The following is a 23,761-nucleotide window of genomic DNA, read 5'->3' on the forward strand; positions in this document are numbered from 1 at the left end:
TTTTATACATAATGTTTTCAAAAAAAAATAATGTATCTATATTGTAAGTAACTGCAGAATAGGAGGTGTTGCAAACACCAGGAAGTATCAAGAATGTCCATAACAATAATGTTTATAACTATAATTAAGAATTAATAGAAAAATTTAAAATCATTTGAAGGGTCATATATATTCAAAATGAAGGAATTATGTATATTTGGCATAGATGATAATATGTATTCAGAAGGAAATAGGGATTCCAGAAATGGTTGTACCAAACACTTGAGCAATTTAGTTGAAAGCTTAACTAATCTAAATCATAATAAACTTGTACAACTTAGTTAAGAATTCTCCAAGGAGAGAGAGAGAGAAGAGAGAGAGAGAGAGAGAGAGAGAGAGAGAGAGAGAGAGAGAGAGAGAGAGTGTATAGGTGTATGCAAGCATTTATGTGTGCATATACATGTGTGTTGTGTATTGTTATATGTGTATATATATGCAAGTGTATAGTTATAATGTTCATTTGTGTGTATTATAAGCTATAAACAATTGGAAGTTTATATGATAGATGAACATATGAGTAAACTTAAGTACTTAAGCTATACATGATTAGTTCTATAACACTTTATACAATGTGTGTTTATTTTCTAAGGGAAAAATTGTTTCAGTGTAATTTTTTTAAAAGGCTTTAGAAATTATGTGTTATCATTGGGGCTTCCTTCATGACCTTTTAATGACCCAAAACTGACCCAAGAAATTTGTTCAGGCTGATTTAAAGTATGTAGGAAAAAAACACTAGGAAGTTTATTTAAGGCAATAATTATTCTAAAGGATCCTAAACTAAGGAGACTATATTAATTTTCTGTTCATATATTCTTTATAATCTCACTGAAAATTTTTAATGATAGAACTTTTTGTTTCAGGGCTCTATTCTTAACTATAGACAAATAAATTGGGGCTTCAGAGATGCTTTGAAGATATATTTTATAGAATTATTTTTAATTAAGTTATACTTTTTTCAGCCTCTCCTAAAACTGTTTCAAGACTGGCGGATACAGGCCTCTTATAGGTCTTCTGAAGCTGTAGGTATGATTTTTTTGTTTGTTTGTTTTGGTGGCCTCATGTCATGTCATATCAAATATATTACAATCTATCTTTGTTCCATAGTGAGCATAACTTTAAAAATTGGAAGAGGGCTTATAAATTTGCCCTTTTATTTCATTATATTTTCTGTGATTTTTTTTTCAACAATTATCAAGCATACTTGAGGCTACTTACAAAGAAAGAACATCGTAAATATAAAAAGTTTTCAATTTAGCAATTTAATATGATTGAAAGGTTAAATGTAATACACATTTAGCTAGATGCTTACTAATTTCCATTTGCATAACTTTTTAATTGTATTATAGAAACTACCAAAATTTTCACAACTTAGATATTTTTTTTCCAGTCTGGGAAAATTGTATTTGTATTTTCTGAGCAATGTATTGCCTAAAGGCTATATCAGCCCCTGATGTGTGTACTCTAAATATTTACCAAGCATCTTGAATCCTCAATTCATAAACTTGGAACCAGGAACACCCCAGGACACTGATTTGGAGTCCCACCTCTCTGCTTCCTAAGCATTCAATACATATGACCATCATTATACTCATCAAGTTGTTCAACAATCATTAATTACGTATCTGACTTCCTCAGTAAGACAAAAAAAAAGAGAAGCACATTTGTTTGTTTACTGAAACATACATTCATTCCAACATAGACATTCACTTGTAATATATATTCATTATTTAGTTTTGCACTGTTCTGTCCCGGGGATAGAAAAAAATGAACAATTTCCAGCACCCCCAGTAGATTATATTTTAATTGAATATCTAATTTTATTTTTTCACTTAAATCATTTCCTGGTACTTTGGACATGTTTAACAGGTATTTTTAAGTGCATAAACAAATAAATATGGAAATTGTTTATGTTTAAAGATAAAAATGTTGAAAACACTTAAGTTCCCACATTTTATACACTTTAAATATTCAGAACACATATTTTCAAGTTATTATGAATATAATACATAATTGCATCTAATTCTAATGAAAGCCATTCAGAATTCTTCATGATAAATGAAATTGAACCTCAATTGATTAGTTTTTAATTTATTCATATTCATTGCCCAAATTATCTCATCTTCCCATCCTCCCATGAGAGAAAGACAGAATAGGGAGGAAGAAGGAAGGAAAAACAAAAAGAAGATGCTTGAAATTTAAAATGAACTTTTTTAGCAATACCAATGACTGCTTTAAGCCTTTCCAATAAGTTCAGTGTAAGTTTTTTAAAAAATGGCCACTGTAAGATTCTGTTCTGCTAACTCCTAGTAAATCATTGCTTAATGAAACAGGTACAGCAGAAAGCAGAATGTTTTATTTGTTCTAAGTTTATCTCTGTAGGAGCTAGCACACATTATATTTGTCAAAGTCACTATTCATTTAGAGTTTCCAGGAGAATACTGGGATCAAAGAAAAGAAATAGATAAGATAAAGAATTACAGTCTATTTGCAAAAGGAGTTTCCCATTTAAGTTTCACTTGTTACTATCATTTTCGAACAAGTTAAAAGTATGCTTGTTAGGAATCTTTACCTGACACTAATGGAACCTCTTTTGACAGAATTTTTTGTAGAAAAATTATATGGTGTGAATTGGAAAAAAAAAGAACTGTCAGATTGGATCGGTTATTTTGTAACTGCAGGTGCCTGCTTGGCTCTTATAGTCTTCCCAAAGATAGGGGGGGAAACCTGATCTATGCCAGCACATTCTTGACATTATCAAAGAAGATGAAATTTTTTATTCTGTCATACAAATATATTTAACACAGACGTAACTATTGAACAATACTCTGCATATTAATGTTTTTTAGCCAACATGATGGTTGTATGGTCAGTTCGATAACGATATCTGAAATAGCAAAACTTCCACTGTGTGAATAAGATTTTTAAATTACATTATCCATTTTAGAAAAAAAGATTTTTTTTTCTAAAATGTTTCAACATAACCAATGCATTGTTGTAAACTGGGAAATGTTATTCATGGCATAGATCTTGCCAATATTTAAAGTTCATTTTTTTATCTGCTGAAATTTGGTTTATAGTTATGACCTTGTTATTATTGCATCTCCACTTTCTTCTCATCAGTGATCTCAGGTATTACATGTTGACTTTTATTGCTGTTTCTAAACTATTCTGTTCATGGTCTTGCCTCAGAGGCTTTGTATTTATTAACCTTTGGATTTATAATACTCTTTATCTTTCAAGATATCCCTGCAGTTTCTTCCTTCAGATCTCAGATAAAATGCCACATACTCCAAGATGAGTCCCTGACTATCCTAAGCATGAATACCCAGTCATCTTTTATCCTCTTACATTATAGCACTATGTAAAGCAGCAGTAATCCCCCATGTGGCATATTTTCCCAGTGATCTGTAAAGCCATTGTGAGAAAGACTGCCCTTCTGTTAATCTAGAAAGATTCAATTTATAAGTCAAGAGAAATTCATATCTGCTGATAGGTCTCACAACCATCCCTTCTCCCCATCCCTCTGGCTCTCATAGCTTTCCCTATCATTATTGTCTTACAGCTACCAAGTTATCTCTGATCCCCAAGACTCTAATTCTCATTCTCCATTTTTCTCTGTCTCTCTATACCCCTCACTGTTCTTGTTGGAACATCACAATGCTGTGGCCAGAATAGCCATTTATTCAGAAACCAAAAGGGCGACGAGGGGATGAAGAAAAGACAAGCAGACACACACAGAGAAAAAGCTGGGGCCAGGTGGGAAAGCTAAGCCCTGATGAGCCTTGACTGACATCAGAACTAGCTCAGCATATTTATTATATAGGTTTTGTCATCAGAAGGTTATTTTAAGAAAGTTGTAGCAAAGCAGTCTGAAGGACCTATCTTGTCATGCACAGTATTCTCTACTCCTTGGATTTGGTGTCTGAGCTCAGCTATGTTCCTCTGCAGTAGCCTCCTCTGGCTGGGCATTACCATAGCAACTGGGCTGTCTTGACCTGCACAGTCTGCAGGCAGTTCCTAGGCAAAAGCAATCATGAGGGAATCAGAAACCACTGCTCTCCACATCCCAACAGATCCCCTTTATCTTCAACTTCTTTTGTGTATTTCTCTTATCTTCTCTCCAAGGAAGCCCAATGACACTGCTTCTTATATCACCTTTCAAGAACTAGCTATTACCCTCCCACACCACTTAAGTCACTGAGATTAGAGTGGAGGCAATGTTCTCTTTGCCTTTCAGTGTCACTTCCTAAGCACTCTTCTTCCTCCTGTTTAAAATCTTATAGCTAGATTCTCATGACATTAGTAGATAACACCTGCTCGTAGTCCGCTTTTCCAAAAAATATTTTTTTTCTGGTGTTGGGAATTGAACCTATGGTCTGACACATGCTAGGCAAGCTTTCTACCAGTGAACTACTACATACCTACCCCAGGTCTGCCACCAAACTTTGGTCACTTTCCCTTTTCTGTAGAGATTTTGTCTCTCTTGACTTTCTCAAACTCCGTTCTTGCTATGTATTATGATAATTTCAATAGTCAGAGTCTTCAAAACCATTAATCCCTCCATAAATTGATTCTGCTTACCAGGGGTCTTGATTTCTATCTAATAACTAACTACCTTGAAACAATTTCACCATCTCATGACACATGTATCCAAAAGATATTTGATATGATATTCACATTTGAGTTTTCTGTTTGTATTCATATTTGGGATAATAGATTATCTGTTTGTTTGAATCAACTCTTGTAAGTTTTCTCTAATCCTGTCACATAGAAAGGAGTTCAATTAATATCTGTTGAATCAGTGGATGTAGGATAAAATATTCTATATTTCTTAACAATATAATAACATAGAAATATTTCTCAATTGTAAAGTAAAAAGTAATTCAGAGTTGGAAATAACTGTGAAATAACTACTACTTTTGAATTTGTATCATTTCATTGATTTTTGACTTTGATAAGATTAATATTTAATAATACTACAACTTAGCTACTGAATCTCCATTACATATTTTATCTTGAAAAAAATATATACATATTCCCAATTGCCAAAACTTTACATTTTTACCCCAGATTTCTTTTGTCTTTATTTTATAAATTGTTTTCTTATTTATTCAAATAAGTGTATAACCAACATTATAAAGAATGTATTTTAGTAAAATAAAATTGTTCAAAGCATGTTTTCAATGTTATATTTGAAAAATTCTGTTATTTAAAACTTTTTTAAAATTTTACATTTATAATTTAAGATATTTATTCAGGAAAACCTTTGTCAAGTGAAATCAGTTACTTGCTAATAATGCTATGAAACTACTGCTTAGCAGGGTTGTCAGTGTTACACTTTCATCCTCAGTGGTGAAAAATGTTAATGACATCAGAGCATCATAGATGTCCCTCTTCCCCCACTGATCATCACAGGACCTTCAATAGAGCACATCAGTGTTTCAACTAATTCTCAATAAATCAGTTAATTTTATACCAGCCAGAGCTCAAATGATAAATTATTTCATGCACCTCAATTAGTGAATACAAATATAATTCGGAGGGGGGAGCTAGAGTGAAAAATGTTATAAATTAGTGCCTGCCTCCTATAACATCTTTTTCCCTTCCCATATTTTATATTCCTGTTCAAAATTTTGAGGTAGTTTAAAGAATTTTACATTGACTTTCAATTCTTATTATAGGCTAATAATTATAGGCTAAATGTGTGATGCATACTGAATTCTAAAATGAACTTGTTTATTTTTATAAGGTATTTGAAGTTTCCAGGTCCTTAAAACAACCAGAGGACTGAAGAGATGTACCTCAGGAAGTAATATTTCTTCAAAGGAGGTAAGACACTTAAAAACTATGTACTTTTGCATGTTAATAAGTTTGATGTGAATTTAAATATGTTCATGTATTTATTTAATATATAATTTGGAAAATATCATGATTTTAAAAAGAAGAGCACATTCTACTTTCACTCAGTCTTCTGTGGAATGATTTGGCTATGTCAGAAGTTTCTTAACTCTTTAAGGGAAAAAAAAAAACACCTTATAAGAAGGCCACATTGCCACTTAAAACTATCAAGAGGTATACTTCTACTATTTTGCTTTTTTTGCTTTTAATCTTCATACATTGGAATTTCTCTGTGTTGGCCATGTTTCCCAAACCACAGAGTAAAAGTAGCTGGTATGTGGGTAAATTCTTACCTAGAAATGTCCTTTGACTAACCTGCCCCTTTTACATCACCTTGACCACAGCTGGTTTCTATCAGCTAAAATCATGCAATGGCTCCAGTGCCAAGCCAAGGGAAGGAGTCAGTTTTTAAAGTGTTATTCTGTAGTTAGGCAGCTTTTTGTTGCTTCAACGAAATACCTGGAAAGTCAACTTCAGGAAGGAAAGGTTTATTTTGGCTCATTGTATCAGAAGTTTCAGTTCATAGCTATAACCTGTGGTGAGGGAGAATATCATGGCTGAGAGAACATGGCAGGGCAGAGCTGTTCACCTCATGGTGGCTGAGTAACAGGGAGAGAAAAGAGTCAAGGGACAAAATTTGTCATTTAAAGGCAAGCTTCCATTGACCCACCTCTTCCAACTAGAAACCAAATCCTAAAGTATCCACCATTTTAGTAATCCTGCCAGTTGGAGACCAACCCTTGAATACACAAACTTTTGGAGGACATTCTGGATCTAAACTATAACATATACTATCTTCATTTTGACTAAAGATGTAAGACTAAACAATTACTCTTAAATAGAAATGCAGTTTGAAAATCTGAAAGTATCCATATTATTTATTTGTATTCTTTTCAACTTAATTGTTTCTAAACATTAATTTCATTAAATTAAGTAGGAAAAAAGTTGTAACAATAGACAAAATTCTACTGGTTATATTTGACAGTACTAGAAGAACTGGATAACTTGGAGATCTATAAATAATGTGTGGAGTTGGTAAGAAAAATGCCCTGAGTTTAAATATGTTTTCTTCGCCAATGTGGATCATTAAGTAGAATAAGATTCATTTTTATTTTTATTTTTGTTTAATTAAGGAATTTCCAATTTTATTGGATTCCTTTGGATTTGAGTGGCTGATTTCTCCTACTTAATGTGAATAAATGCTTTTCCACTTATTCTTTATATTAGCATCAAGAAAAATAATATTTTAATAAAGTTCATATTAAAATTGCTATGTGGGAGCAGCATTTACATATGCAAAACATTTATCATATAAAGGTGAAAATACACTGTTTAAGATGTGTGATGTAATTTTAAGTTGATATCAAGTCAATACATATTAATTCTTTTACTTAGGACCGATCTCCTATCTTTAGTATTAATAGGACAATGAAGACTTCAAAAAACATGGTACCACTTCTCCAATATATAGTCTGTGTGTGCATGCATTCATATGTGTGCACTTGTGTGTGTGTGTGAATGTGTGTACCAGATATAGTCATTATTTGGCAAGACTAATTTTCAGACTTTACAGTACTAATTTCCTGAATGCTATTTTTCATTAGCACATAATGCACACAAAGATTAAACACTTTCAGCAAGTTATAACCTTCTGATTTTCCAATTACAATTGCTTCCAAGGGCAAAAATAAAGAAGAAAAAATTTACAAGGTGAATTTCCTGGATACTAATTAAAATCTGTTCCACATGTATAAAGGACAAAGTTGTATTTAGACCTGGTTTCAATGTCACTGCCACTGTGGCTTTTAATATTTATTTGAAGATTAAACTAGTTTTCAAAAATTAATTTATAAAAACATCAGCAGTTCATGTTGATTAATTTAAACCATGAATATAACTTAGTAATTTACATTATTGGATTGAAATGGGACAGTGAATAGATACCAACTAATGAATATTTATAAAAGTTGGAATATCAAAATTCAACTAGAATGTGACAAAATTTGCTCATAGATATTATGTTCAATAGAAATATTTGCAGAATTGAATTTGTGCTTCTGGTCTTAGGGAAATACAAGCTGGGATATATCAATATTGATTGGAGAATGTGATATAGTCATCTCAAATTGGGACCATTGAGGTCTTTATTTTATCTAGCCCTCCCCCTCTTCTTAGTTGATAGATAAAATTATTGCACATTTATCACGTACAACATGATGTTTTCAACTATTCACAAGTGCACATTATGGAATGGTTAAAAATATGCCTTACCTCACATAGTAATTATTTTTGTGATGAGAACACTTAAATTTATTCTCTTACTATTTCTAAAGAATAAAATATACTGCCACTAGGTATAGTCATCATGATCATAATAGATTTCTTGAACTTTTTTTATCCTATATACAACAGAATACTATTCATCCATGAAAAAATAATAATCCTGTCATTTGTGCAACATGTATAAACCTGGAGGACATTTTGTTAAGCCTAGTAAGATGGACACAGAGTCATAAATACTGAATGACCTCATTCATACATGGAATCTAAAAATATTGATCTCATAGATGTAGAGAGTAGAATAGTGGTTACCAGAAGCTAGGGAAGGAGGGGTGGAGTGATTTGAGTAGTTGTTGTTCTGAATTTATTTAACTGAAGTAACTTAGAGAACTGTTGTCATGGCAAATGAATTATGAGATATTTATATCAATAATTATTTAAGATTTTTACAATAGAGTTTGCTCATCCTACTAATTCTATTGTTAATTTAGCTTATTTGTTTAAGGAATGCCAGCAAAGCAAGATCCATGATAACATTTTTTTCTCTACATTTTTTTTTGATTCTAAACAAATTCCAGATTAAATATATAAAAATACCTTAATGGAAAGCTCTTAAAAAACATTGTAAGCATTTGTGTAAAATAATAGAAGGTAATTAATCAAAGGAGTCTATAGTTAAGAAAGGAATGTAATGAATTGAAAAGAGAGGAAAATTTTTAAAAAAAGGAAAATTACAAATGCATGGTGAGAAGGAAGAACATAAAAATCAAAATGTTAAGAAGATCAATAATAGTATATAATTTGCTGTTCTATTCAAGGTTAAATCCCTTCATATTTATGTGACTGTGAAATAACATCTTTCTGGTTTTGTAGGAAGGTGGTCTTATATGGCAAATGAAATTACATTCTAGACTCAAGCTGAATTATTATTCTCCTTGATAAAATTGCTTTGCCTTATTTTCTCATTTATGCCTTGGGAATTATAATGAAAAATTTTATTTGTTTACAGTTATTTTAACAGGTTTTAAAATATTTTATAAATTTTGGGGCAAAATTGAATTTAAAAAAAATATTTATTTTTTAGTTGTAGTTGGACACAATACCTTTATTTTAATTATTTTTATGTGGTGCTGAGGATTGAGCCCAGGGCTTCCAACGTCCTAGGCAAGCAGTCTACCGCTGAGCCATACACCAGCCCTAGGCAAAACTGAATTTTTAAAATGTGCCTTTCTTTGGTTCCTTTTTTCTTTGATTAAAAAACTACTCTATATTTTACCTTTCTTTTTAAGAACATTCCACTTTTTTTCATGGTTATTTAAATCTTATTTTTGAGTTGTAGATTGCAAGTATTTAGAAATAAAAAAAAAATGATTTTTCTTCTTCATGCCTGCTCCTACCTGCAAGTTTAAAGGGATATATAATATTAATTCAGTGAGTGAAGGAAAGAATAATTATTATGTGAAATGTTGCTGTTAAATGGAATTAAAACAGGGGCTGGGGATGTGGCTCAAGCAGTAGCATGCTTGCCTGGCATGCTTAAAGCCCGGGTTCGATCCTCAGCACCACATACAAAACAAAGATGTTCTGTCCGGCGATAACTAAAAAATAAATATTAAAATTCTCTCTCTCTCTCTCTCTCTCTCCCCCTCTCTCCCTCTTCTCTCTCTCTCTCCCTCTCTCCCTCTCTCTAAAAAAAATTGAATTAAAACAAAAATCATTTAAACATTTAAATTTTGGAAGGATTTTAACATTTAAGAGTCTAAAAACTTTTTTTCAGTGAAGAATCCTTTGACTCAACATGTTACCGATTAATTCAACTATTACTACATTTTGATATTTAAGTTCTTTTGGCTTATAGTATACTTAACATTTCAATCTGTAGTGTAAGCACTTCTAAATGTTGTTAAGAAACTAGAATACCTTTTTTATATTATTATTGGAGATTTCCTATAAATTTCTTCAGAGAAGAAAGAAGGATATATTGTCCAGGTGAACCAAGAATAGACATTCAGCTTTAGCAACCAGGAACCTTGACAACAGGCTCAACTAGCAGGCTCTCACCTTCAGTCCTGACTCAGATCTTAGGGCTCACAGGTTCAAAAGAGGGCTTAGAGTGGGGCCTTGCTCCTGAGAAAATCTAATGAACAGGCTAAACCTTCTGTGTACCCAATGAGGGTGGGATCTGAGGGGCCTTGAGCAGGCATGAATCATCTATTTTGCTGAATGATAATGTCTTCTTTTCTCAAATCATTCTTCTATTTTTCTTAGTCTTTGAGAAACTGAACTCAATGTTTCTAGGTCCGTAGAATTTCTAAATCAGAAGAGCCTTGGGAGATAATCTCATTATTTACATGAGAAAATTGAGACCAAGAGGAATTTAAAACAAGTTATTTTAACTTGAGAGTTGTTTCCTTTACATCATAAATTCATGCTGCCAAAATACTCCTTTTACAAGATGCTCTTCCTCATTTAATTTGTTTCCATTTTTTCTGTTATTTATCTGTATTATCACTAACAAAAATTTATATTGTGAGAACAAAGTAAATGTGTCGCTGTTCTCTTCTACAAATAAAAGTCTGTTGTGAAGTAAAAATAATGGAGCAAGAAATTTTGAGTAATAAGAGATACATATATAGTGAATTACAAAAAGAATAACTTGTTTGGGGAGTGGGATTTTATGGCTAAATATTTGCTTATATTGGTTTGAAAAGCAAAACACTATATGGAAATTCTTGAAATGTGTGCAAGTTTTCTTTGTTTTTGTTTTTTTAATTCTTTTTTGTTTTGGCTGTAGCTTCTCTATATATTTATTTCTTGTTTATTGAGGACAAATTTAGATAAAATAAAGTACATCAATTTTAAGGGTTTAGTTCTATGAGTTTTGATAATGGTATATATCCATAAAACCACTATTACAACCAAGATATAGAATATTGTCATCCAGAGACAAGATTTCTAGTGTCTCTTTCTTGTTTTAATGCTATACATTAGTTTGAATTTCATATAAATATAATTGTGTGTTTTTTCAATTAGCCTAATGATTTAGAGAGTTATCTGTAGCTTGTGTGTAAAAATACTTTATTTCTTTTTATTGCTGAATGGTAGTCCATTGAAGGGATGTACTGCAAAATTTTTATTCATTCCCTTGCTGGTGGATATTTGGTTGTTTTCACCTTTTGACATTTGTAAATTATTTTTTACAAACATTAGCATACAATTCTTTGTGTGAACATGTATTTTTCATCTATCATGGAGAAATTGAATTAAAATATCAGGCTCATTTAGTAGATGTGTATTTTACCTTTCAAGAAATGCCACTTTTCCAAAGGAGTGGTACCATTTGTTATTTATCTAAGCAGTATGTAAAAATTACTGTTGCATTTTATCAAGGGTCTGAAAACTTTCATACTTGAGCCAAATTCAGCTTTTTTATTTGGAAATAACATTATATTAGAACACAGCCATACTCATTTATTTAGGAACGGGCTGCTTTCATGCTACAAAGGTTGAATTGAGTAATTAGGACCCCTAAAGCTACAAATATTTATTATCTGACACAATAAATAAAATGTTTTCTGACCCCTGCCCTACATTCTATCAAAACTTGGAAGTGTATTTTAATTTTTGCCATTTTAATGTGTATTGGTGGAATGTCAATGTGTCTTTAATTTGTTGCTCTCTGATGACTGATGATATTAGGCATTTTTAATTTGTGTTTGTCATCTCTATATCTTCTTTTGTGGGGTATCTAGTGAAATGTTGATTCATTTTTTTCAGTTGGCTTCTTTGTCCTTTTATTATTGCATTATGAAAGTAACTGCATATATCTTGGAGACGAGGCTTTTGATAGATGTATATATTTTGTGAATATTTTCTCTCATTCCAAGGCTTCCTTTATCAGTTTCTTTTGAAAGCATAATCTTAATACTGATGAAATGTAATTATTGTTTTTTTCTTCTTTCATGACTTGTGACATTGAGTACTATGCAAGGGTCCTTTGCTTACTTCAGGGTTAAACATTTATCTCTAATATTTTCCTCTAAAAGTTTTATTATGTTTGTTTTTGTAGATCCATAGTTGATGTTTAGTCAAATTTTACAGATAATATGAGGTATATATCAAGATTAATGTGTTTTCTATGTCAATATATTTGTTCTAACATTGTTGAAAAGACATTGATTGCTTTCCCCCATTGGATTACTTTGACAACTTTGTCAAAATCAAAGACCTATTTCTGGGGTTTCTAATTTGCTCTATTAAACTATGTCAGTACCCTTTGGCCAATAATTCACTGTCTTCTTTTTTGTAGATTTAAAGTAATTATCAAAATCTAATTGCACAAGATAGATGGGCATGGTAGTGCATGCCTTTAATCCCAATAACTCAGGAGACTAAATCAAGAGGAAGCAAATTGGCCAGTTTCAGCAACTTAGTGAGACTGCTGGAGTGATTCTTTTATCATTATGGAATGTTTTATTTTATTTGGTAATGCTTTTGCTTTGGTATTAATATGTGGTCACTCTTGCATACTTTTGATTGTTATTTGCATCTATTCATTTTCAAACCACTTGAAGCCAGAGATGAGCATTTAAGATCTTCTGATTTCTGTTCCTTGGTAAAATATACCCTCTACCAAAAACAAAAATGTCTTTAGGATCTTATTTTTATCACTGATATTCTGAAATGTAATTATGATATTTTCTTCTTTCTTTCTTTTGCATTGAACTAGGCACTAAACAGACCCTTTCTATCTAAAGACTCATGCATTTCATTTACAGTAAATTACATGTTTGCATCCATTCATACGTGTGTATCTTTCCTGAGTTTTCTATCTTTTCATTCTGCTAGTTGTAAAGATATCCTATTTGATTTTTTAAACTTACCCATTAATTTTCTTTACTTCTATATTATGTTCTTGCTGTTTAATTTTATGGAAAATTTCTTGACTTTCTTTTCTAATCTTTTGGTTCAAGTTATTTCTTTTTCCATAGATTTAATTCTTAGAAACTCCTTTCCTGCCCTTTTTCTATATAGTCTTACAAAATAAGTAAGACTTTTTAAAATTTTTTAATGTACTATTTTTTTTATTTCTAAGGAGCATCAATATACTTTTGATTAATATTCATTTTTCTTATTGGATTTGTTTCTTTCAAATTCTTTAAGTTGGTTTTTGTTTTGTTTTTTGATACTGGAGATTGAACCCAGGGCTTTGAACCCAATGGTAATAGCTTTACAATTGAGCTACATCCCCAGCCTTTTTCATTTTGAGACAGGATCTTGTTAAGTTATTTAGGATTCTCCTGCCTCAGGATCTGGAGTTACTGGGATTACAGGTGTGTGTCACCTTGCCTGAATGGTTTTGCTTTTTGTCATTGTTTTTGTTGTTTGTCATTCTAGTTGTGAGCTTTCTTTATGGATCAGGTGATTCCAGGCTGTCCATTGATATTTTAAACCATTTTGAAATTACTATACGAAGTAGAAATGGAAGTGTGTGCAGAAGAGTTTAGCAGGTATTTTGTAGATTAGTTAACTGAAATAATTTATGTTAACCAATGAGTAAATTATTCTTCTCACTGTGAACCACCAATAATATAATGTGGAGTTCTTTTTCTAAAGCCTTTCAGTTTCTCCATTAGTTGGTAAATGGGAAATATCTGCTGATTGGCAATATTATGAAAGCAGGTTGGGAGAAATGTTTGCCTCTCCATATCTTGTGGTGTGGTATACCTTCTGGTGCTAAGCATCTCTTTATTTCCTTAGAGCAAATGGGCTTGCTTATCTTATGAGATCTCTAACTCCCCTAAGCTGTCAGTGAATTTTATGTAAATTCTTTATCCACCAAATTCCATGAAATCTTATATTGCTATGGTTACTTCTATCAATCTTTTGATCTTTATGGGTGAGATATATATATATATATATATATATATATATATATATATATATATATATATATATATATATATATTTGCTTGTTGATTTTAATTCCCTGTTATACATTTTCTGGGGTTAAAGGAAGGGGAAGAGCTCTTCCTTGACTAATTGGAATTCATGTGAGATTTCTAACAAATAATCAGAGACTTTATGCAAGTTTTTTAACTCATATATTATTATGGATGATGATGATGTATTTCATAGGTTTGATGGGGAAAAAAAACGATTTCCTGGATTTCTCAGAAACATGTAGAGTACCAATGAGTAATCAACCTTCCATCAATTGTAACTACATTTGAGTATCATTTTATAACTTATTAGCACCTATACCACAGGAAGAAAAGAAAACTCACAAGTGTCCATTTTAATACATACTAAGAAGTTTTAGTACGAAGTTTGATGGACGAGGGATTGGAAATTATTGGCTAAAATGATGCTTTGGGATTATCTGAAGATTTCATTACTCCTGTTATTTCTGTTTTACTCTTACTGTAGGTGATTGACTTTAGTTTAAGTGGGAGTATAGACTGAAATGTAGTTGCAGCTCATCTGGGTTTCATCAAAACTATATCCCTGTTGGGCCACAACTGGCCTTTGAAACAATTTATGTCTACAAGTACTACCCAGAGTCATTGGGGATTTGTCTGAGGTCTGAGATGGTTGCTATAGAAACTGTCCCACTCCTTTCTTCTTTAGTGAAAACTTAACAAATAATAGTTAGCTAGTACTGAAAATAATAATGAAGAAATAATTATAAAAGAGCAAGGCATTGATAGTAGTTGGATTTGTAGAGTCTTGTACATAGATCAATATAATTTATTATGAATGGAATGCTGGAACAATTTATTTTAATCTATACTATAAAACTTAAGAATCAAGTCCTTAAGTTTTTAAGGACTTTTATTCTACTTTAAATATGTGATCACTAGTTCCCTTGAGCTGTCTTTGTTAGGGTCAATTTTGTTCAGTTTCTAAAAGTTTAAAAAAAATATGAGACCAAATCATAAAATTATTTTCAGTCAGAAGAGCATAGGAGTTCAGATGGAATTTTTACATTTTTAAATTTTAAGTAGCACTTTTCCAGATATGATTAAAAATTCCAGAAAAAGAATATGACATTGTATTTACAAAACTATTTTATTGGATGACGAACAGACATGATTTGAAGTAACTTCCAAGCTATAAATATATTGTCATGTTGCCAAGCTTTATTTTATTAAATGTTTTCAGTGAAAATATGTAAAATAATAACAATAATAACAAATCTGAATGATTGTTCTTTAATATCTCAATATTAAATTTTCCTTGGCTATTGATTAAACAGCTGTCATAAGAAAGTATGGAAATACAAAGATGAATAAAATTAAAAGCATGTGTAATGTTAAGAGTCAGAGATCATCTAGAATTTAGTTGTTCATACCAATAGAAAAGTCAGTTTCAGCTTTATAATTATTTAACACCCAATTTTCCCTGTACAGCGTCAAGAAGCCCCTATACAGCAACACCTATTAGAAGGCTCCCTCCCACTCTGCCATAGAGTTTTGGTGGTAAAGAAAGAAGGATATTTAAATGATTGAGAAATTTATACTTTTAGTATAAGATAAGTCTCATATATAAACTAATAGATAATTATGCTGCTTGAATTCATAGTTAAAAGGAGGGTACACATGTTGAAGTGTCCATTTGGATGAAACTACTAAATCATATGGTTCTATCAGTGGTCTTCCTAATACCTAATTTCCATCTTTATTCGTGATTTGGCTAACTATTTAAACTGCATATACATATGTGTGTGTGTATATATATGTATACATATATATATACACATATATATTCATATATATGTGCGTATATTTTCATATATGTATAGAATATACATATTTATGTGAATGTATATATTTATATGAATATACATATATTTATATATATACATATATATGTATGTGTGTGTATATATATATGGGGGTACCAAGGATTGAACTCAGGGGCACTCGGCCACTGAGCCATGTCCCCAGCCCTATTTTGTATTTTATTTAAAGACAGGTTCTCACTGAGTTTCTAAGTGCTTTATCATTGCTGAGTCTGGTTTTTAACTCAGGATCCTCCTGTTTCTGCCTCCTGAGCTGCTGGAATTATGGGTATGTGTCACTGTACCCGGCTTTGTTAAACATCGCTTCCACAAAAATCCTTTATATTTTGCAGTACAGGTCACATTATTGTTTTTTCATGCTCCACTTTTTAAAATTATATTCTCTATTAAGTTGAAAATTGAGATTCTCTACTATTCACTAGTAGTTGCTCAGTTAGCATGTTTATTGTTTGGTTAGTTTTGCTTTCACTTAATTATGATGTTTTTTGCTTAATTATTTTCATGGTGTCTTGCTGCTTCCAGTAAAATATGAGATTAGTATGATGCATAATTACTTTTTCTTCTTCATATAGACTTTGAGTTGTTAATCCCAAGTATGGTAAAGTCTATAACATCAAAATCTTATGCAACTATGGCTGTCAATATGGTGGTTGATTTGTTTTTAAAGTAATAATGAAAATCCTTAACTATAACTGAGAATAAAGTACAACCAGAGAGTAGTGCACTAAAAAAAAATGGTAGTGAAACATTGGTGTGTGTATCTGAGGCTATAATTACAACCTTGCTTACACACTAGTTCACTTGTTTTACCAAAGCAAACATAATAAAACAGAATTAGAGCTAGAAGTAGTTTTAGAAATCATTCTGCACAATTCATTTAGGCATAAGGATTAAAAAAATGTGGAGAGAAATGCAAAATGATTTGTCCTAAATCACATAGCTAATAGAAAACCTAGGTATAGAAATCAATTTTGAATCCTAGTAAGACAGTTTTTCACTACAAGCATGTGGTATTCATTTCAGATATTTTCCAAATTCAAAAATGTATTCTTTTGAAAAATTTAGCCCTAAGCAAAAGATAAATTATGGCATTTACATCTATGAATGAAGTAAATCTTTACCTCTACATCCTGGTTAGCGAAGATATCCAACAAAAATATGAACCTAATGTCACTCGTTTAAAAACAAAATGATACTGTCAGCATTTTGATTAATGTCTATTTTGAATCAAGAGACCATTGTGTTATAGGAATATTGTAGACCAATTGCTAGTCTAGACTCTGATTGTTAGACAGAGGTGCCTTCTAAATTAAGTTCTTTCATATCCCACAGGCTGAGATCATGCACATCTGAGATGTGTTAGTTGAAATTCCACACAATTCTCAATTGCCAAGTTTGGATGGAATGATCATAGTACTAAAAGCAAGGAAATTTAAGAAAAATTAACATAAAAAGCTGCATAGTACAGAAAGGTCCTTCAGAGAGCCAGTGGGGAGGCCTCTAGCATTCTCCACTGGTAGGTTTAAACTTGAAGCTGATCTGTTTTTAACTCCGGGGAAGAACTGAAAAGTTGAAGGAAAGAGTTTCAAGATGGAGCAACTGATTACAATTAATTCAGAAATGTTTTTCGAACAGATTTATGTGGGGGACACATAAGCCTGAGATGTGATTCCTTCTCTGGCAGTCTGAAGTATTTGGCAGCTTAACTGAAGATGTGTTCGTCTCACCATTTTATCAGTTCAAGTCTTATTTCCTGAATATTCAGAATCTTCCATGTATTATTATCAATTATGGGAGTAAAAGAGGAATAGAAATAATTGCCCTACAATCGAAAGAATGCCATCATGGGAGCAATGTAGAAAAAGTTTTAATAAAATATGGTAAGTGCTAAGATGGCGGAGAGCCCACTTCTCAGTTTTTACATAACCTTGCTAGAACTCCCAGGAGAAGGATATAGAGATTTAATTCATTTAATTATGATGATAAATATAGACAAATAACCTAATGTAAAACTGGCCAAAATATGTAAATGGGGAGTTACTGCAGGCCAAGCTAAGATATGCAGCAAAATATGGAGGGATGCTAAAGCTTACAAGTAGGGAAAATCCATTTACAGAAGGAATGAGGCACCTTTCTTTCACCAGATTGGTAAAAATTGAAGAGAGAGAACTTAGTGTTTTCTAGGGTGCCAGAATTAGGCACACTCATATTGAGAGAATCCAAATGGCTATTAATTCATGAAAAGTAATCAAGAAATATCTATTAAAATGCACATATTTATTGAGGGGCATGGGAGGAATGGAGGAACTTTAGATAGGGTAAAGGAGTTATCGAGGGGAGGGGGGAGAAGGGAGGGAGCAAGGGAATAAGAAAAATGGTATAATGAGATGAACAACATTACCCTAAGAACATGTATGAAGATACCAATGGTGTGACTTTTTGTGTACAACCAGAGATGTGAAAAATTATGCTCTATATGTGTACTATGAATTGAAGTGCATTCTGTCATTATAACAAATTAGAATAAATAAATAAAATTTTAAAATGCACATATTTTAATGAAATGACAGCTAACTAACAAAACAAACAGGGACAAAAGTAAAAACTTATGGATTCCAAAATGTTCATTATTGGGGAAGAATTAAGCAATGTAACTTTAACCCATATTATTGAATATTTTGTATTGGTTAAAAGCACCAGTCAGATCTGTGCAATAGACTAGAGGTTTATTCATGACATGTTTTGTGAAATATTAATTTTTCCTAAGTAATATTGCAACTATTGCTGTCAATATGTGTTACTTTTTTGTAAATCATTGACATAAAACTCAATCTGATTAAGGATATGGAAGATGTTTTTGCTGGCTTTGGAAACATGGGACATGAGAAATGAAGTTAACATAGAGATGGTCATTAAATTTTCCCATTGCATAGTTTCTTATATACTGAATAAAGGTTAACATATGTTGTTTTTATTTAAAAATATTAAGTATAAGAAAACATGAAGAAATACTATAAAATAATGAGATAAATATAATTGAAATGGTTTAGCAATTATTAATTGTGTATGATTTATATATTTATGGCTTTTTCCCACCTACTTGCACAGATTTTGAAAAATTTATATTATTGCCATTGAAATTAATTTTTAACAGAAAATAATATTATTAATTTTCTACTGCATATGCTTATTAATGTGGTATCTTTCATCTTGGCTGCCAATCTATTGGTGGAATAGATAGTATTATCTCAATTCACAAATAACTTATCCTAATTTATACACTAAATATAAAAAAAAAATCTAACTGGCTCTAAACCGGTAATTATGCCAGACCATTTCACAGGGCACAATGTATAAAACAGCTAGGATGATGCTCTGCAGCAAGGATTGGCCCAGATGTTTGAATTTTGATTATGCTTGAGTTATAAACATAAAAAATACGTACTTTAATTATAGACATGGAAATAATTATTTCTCTGCTTCATCCATCACCCTGCCAAGCCTGAGATTTTTGTAAGTAGTGCATTGTCCAATGCAGTTGTAAATAGTCATTCTATAATTTTGCTAAAACAGAATTACTACTTGTATACAATTTGCTATGAGAAACATATAAATGAATATTATCATATGTATTAAAACTAGGCCTCATCACATTAGCCAACCTGAAAAACTTTCATTGAACTGGGCAGGATATTTTTCGGAGTATGACTAACCTATAAAATACGCACCAAACTGTTGTCTTTTAAAAAATGGCCAAAGGCCTTGGATAATTACAGTAAATTACTGGTTTTTGATAGAAAGAAACACAAGTCAGAATCACTTTTGAACATTTGTTTGTGCATTCTTGCAACTACAGAATTTTGTGGATCATAAAGACACCTATTAGCATCTATGAGGAAGTTGAGGAGAAATTGGAAATAGATTTTGATTAATTAGAATTTTCTGCTTCCCAGTGAAATAAACAACTGGAAAATGCCTCCATTTTCAGAACAAAGGTTCTTCTCTTAACTTTTATTTTTTTTATTTTTATCCACTCAGGTGATTAAGTTGGACCCAAGCTGTACAATGTGGCGATAGATTCCCTTCTTTTTCTCTTTACTTTTTTAAAAGTCAGGTATTCAGTATGAACCAGTTTTGAATAAATTATATTTAAATGCATGAAATTAACCATAATGTATAGCAGCCTAGTTTGAATCAAAAGTATAGCAATTATATATTCTACTTTCCCATTTTACCTTCCAAATAAATACTGACAATTAGACAGTATTTAACATTTATCATGCTTATCTTAACAGCTGCAGCAGCTCTGAAGGTGACTAAAATGGCAGGATGAGTTTTGTAGGGTTTTTTTTATTATTATTTAAAAATTGAGAATAAAGGGAAATAGCAATTGGTTCTCCCTTGCTTGTTGAGTGGGTTGAGGTAGATAAGCGGATTTGTAGTGAGGTCATCAGTCACAATTGGATGGTAATTTGAAAATGGATTAGCTTAGAAGTAGCAATTTCTGCTCCATGGGTTTCAGTGAAAAAGTCTGCCTAATTCTGTAAGAGACCTCATAAACTGGCAGAGATCAATGCCTACCTAATGTGCCATTATGCCCTGGGCACACTTCAGTGATTACAGCACAGCTGTGGCTGGGTTTTGCTTAATATTTCTTTAGCACTTGCACCACAGGTGCTCAACATGATTATTTGGCCCAAAGGAGTAAACTCCTTTGAGAATTAAATGGACAAGGGGATTTTCTTCCTAAGCTTTTCACTTTTGAACTGCAGAATGGCCAGTGTCAGATATCAGTAGTGTGAGCCCAGTAACAAATAAAGACCAAGCAACTAAGGCGAAGAAAATCACATTTTCTTATATGTCTGGGTGTTACTTTTTTATTTTTTTAATTTTATGACATAAAACTATTTGCTTTTGTAGCTTCAAACAGCATGGTGGCACAATTTTCAAACTGGAAATGTGCAATGTCTTAAAGATTAGGGTTTCATATTCAAATTCAAGAGAAACCATTACTTAAGTGTTTAGTATCTCTTCTAGGCTGTGGAAATTAGACAGCAATGGATAATAAAAAGTAATTTAGGTAAATGAACATATAGTAAAATTTGAATGAGATATACTACTGATAATTCTTATGTTCTTTAACTTTTGAGAAACCTTATGTCCTATATTTCTGCACTGGTTTCTTGCTGAAACCATAAGTAACATATTAAGGGCTGGGAAATAGTGTGAAATATAAATAAATATGGTGTAAATAAAAATTTTTACTTTATGCTTTAAAGAAAGTCATATTTGCAGATATTATTTATCTGAAAATTTCCATCTTATAGTTCAGTAAATATGATATATAATGGGATACTATAAGCAACCTTCTGAGGTGATACATTACACAGAAATGTATTGAAAATAATTTATAATTGACTCCTTGACACTAGCCTGAATAATATCTAGTTTATGTTTTAACTATCTGAAATCTTTTTTTCTTTTTGTAAAATAAATGCTGTGTTTATAATTAATAACCAAACTTATTAGCCACATCAGATATCATTGAGATATATGACCTTTTCAAGTGAAATAAATATAGTGCAATAACTAGACATAATACTAATGAGATTTGGGAGCTGTGTTAGTAAGCTTTTCATCACCATGACCAAAACTATCTCAGAAGAATAATTTAGAAGTGGAAAAGTTTCTTGGGGGCTCACAGTTTCAGACATTTATTTCATGGTCTGCTGACTCCATTGCTCTGAGCCTAAGTGAGGCAGAACATCATGGTAGAAGGGTGTGGTGGAGGAAAACTGCTCACCTCATGGCTACTAGGAAGCAGAGAGAGAAAATGAAGATCTAGGGACAAGATTTAATTCCTAGTGGCATGTCCCCAGTCACCTACTTCCTCCAGCCATGCCCTACCTGCCTACTACTGCATCCAGTAGTCTATTCAAATTTTTAATCCATCAGATGGATTAATCCACTAATGAGATTACATCTCCCATAGCCTAAAAGTCCCACCTCTGAACCTTTATACATTCAGGATCATGTCTTTAAAACATGAACTTTTCAGGGGACATTTCTAGATCTAGATTAGCCAAAGACACAGACCTGCTCTTTGATCTTCTATGACTTCATGGTGTTAGTTCACTAAATGGATTAATGACACTAAATCTCTTGTGTACCAACTATTTTTAAATGATAGAAATTACTTCCTCTTTTTTGGTATATTGGTTGATATAATTTTTATTCTTTTAAAATTCAATTCTTACATTTACTTTACCTAACTTTTACCTTACATTTACTTAGTTTATATATATTTATATATATAAAATCATAAGCTTAATCAAATTAGCTTATCAAGTTACATATTTACTCTCATTATCCTATAGGAATTTTATATCCAAGACAAACCACAAAGGTATAAGCTTTCTTTGCAGACATTAAGGGAAATCTCCTATGAATAAGCAGCATTTGAAATGCTTAGTGTAGTTGGCTTACACAATGGCATGTTGGACAGAACAACAATGGAGGAACTAGTTTTCCAAATTTGCTTCCACATAACCATAAATCTGGAAATACACTTTTATTTTGGCTTACTTTTTAAGGCAAAGAAATACATAGATGTAAAAGGTTGGAGAAATTTAGTAAATAAGATAAAATATTGCTTTGAGGATGAAGGGCTTCTATTGAATAATAACACTAAATCTGCTATGACGCTGGTTACCAATAACTAAAAAACTTTTCCAATTTTCTAGGTCCTTTGAATACTACAAATTGTTTACATGTCCCAAACACCACTGCTTCCCCATAAGTACGTACAATTTATATGTACCAGTTAAAACATAAAAGAATGATAACTGGAAATTGCAATTAAATGCCATATATTCTTCCAATTAAAAAAGAATCTAAAATACATCTTCTTTTGGAATGATTGTAAAAAGGAAAGCAAGTACTTCACATTCAAAGCAAATGAAATTTACTTTTGAAAAAACCCTTAAATACAGAAAAAGTTTTACAAATATAGCAAGTTATATATTTTCAGAGCCAAGTAGGCTAGAAACATGCAAAAAGAGAAGGAAAGTAAGGTGAGGCCTGGAAGAAGAGACAATTGTGGGATAATATATTTAGTGGAATGTATTTCAAAACATATCCTATGAATGGAGTTGTAATTAAGAGAATATGAAAAGAAAGGAAGAAAAAAAGGGAAGGAGAAAGGAAGGAAGGAAGGAAAGAAAACAGAAAGGGAAGGAGAAGGGAAGGAAAACAAGTAGGAAAGGTGATATATTCTGAAACCAGAAAGAATGGCAGTTTTCAGCTTCAAAAATGATGTCTGTTTTCTGAACATGGGGTTGCACACCTGTATTCCCAGCACTGGGAGGCTAACACAGGACAATTGCAAATTCAAGGTGAGCCTGGGCAACATAGAGTAGAACCTGTCTCAAAATTAAAAAAAGAAAAAAAGATGTGCTAATTAGGTTGACTGTAGAAATAATTTCATAATGTATATCAACTCATTAGAGTATATATCTTAAATATATTTATATGTCTATAAGTAATCATCAAAACTGGAAAAAAATTACATTGAAACAAGAACAAAAATACTATGATTCTGTATTTAGATAATTTGGAATGAAAAATCAAGAGAACATGAGAAGTTTGGTTATTCACAATGCAGTAAGGTAATATAAATGTTGAGTTTTAATTTTCATTGAGAGATAAAAATAACCTGATCATGGTAACAACTGAGATGGA

The 23,761-nt window shown here is 31.7% G+C and overlaps 1 protein-coding gene across 2 annotated transcripts in view; it reads left to right on the forward strand.

Annotated features, from left to right (window-relative positions):
• The window catches only part of Sema3a (semaphorin 3A), a 431,159-nt gene that overhangs the window by 133,975 nt on the left and 273,423 nt on the right, over positions 1-23,761 (forward strand). For both annotated transcript variants that reach the window (XM_078040129.1, XM_078040128.1), the window contains exon 3: positions 5,789-5,868. The gene's annotated coding sequence lies outside the window, so the exon portion shown is untranslated. The remainder of the gene's footprint in view (positions 1-5,788; positions 5,869-23,761) is intronic.

Source organism: Ictidomys tridecemlineatus, chromosome 2, assembly GCF_052094955.1.
Source record: "Ictidomys tridecemlineatus isolate mIctTri1 chromosome 2, mIctTri1.hap1, whole genome shotgun sequence".
NCBI lineage: Eukaryota > Metazoa > Chordata > Mammalia > Rodentia > Sciuridae > Ictidomys > Ictidomys tridecemlineatus.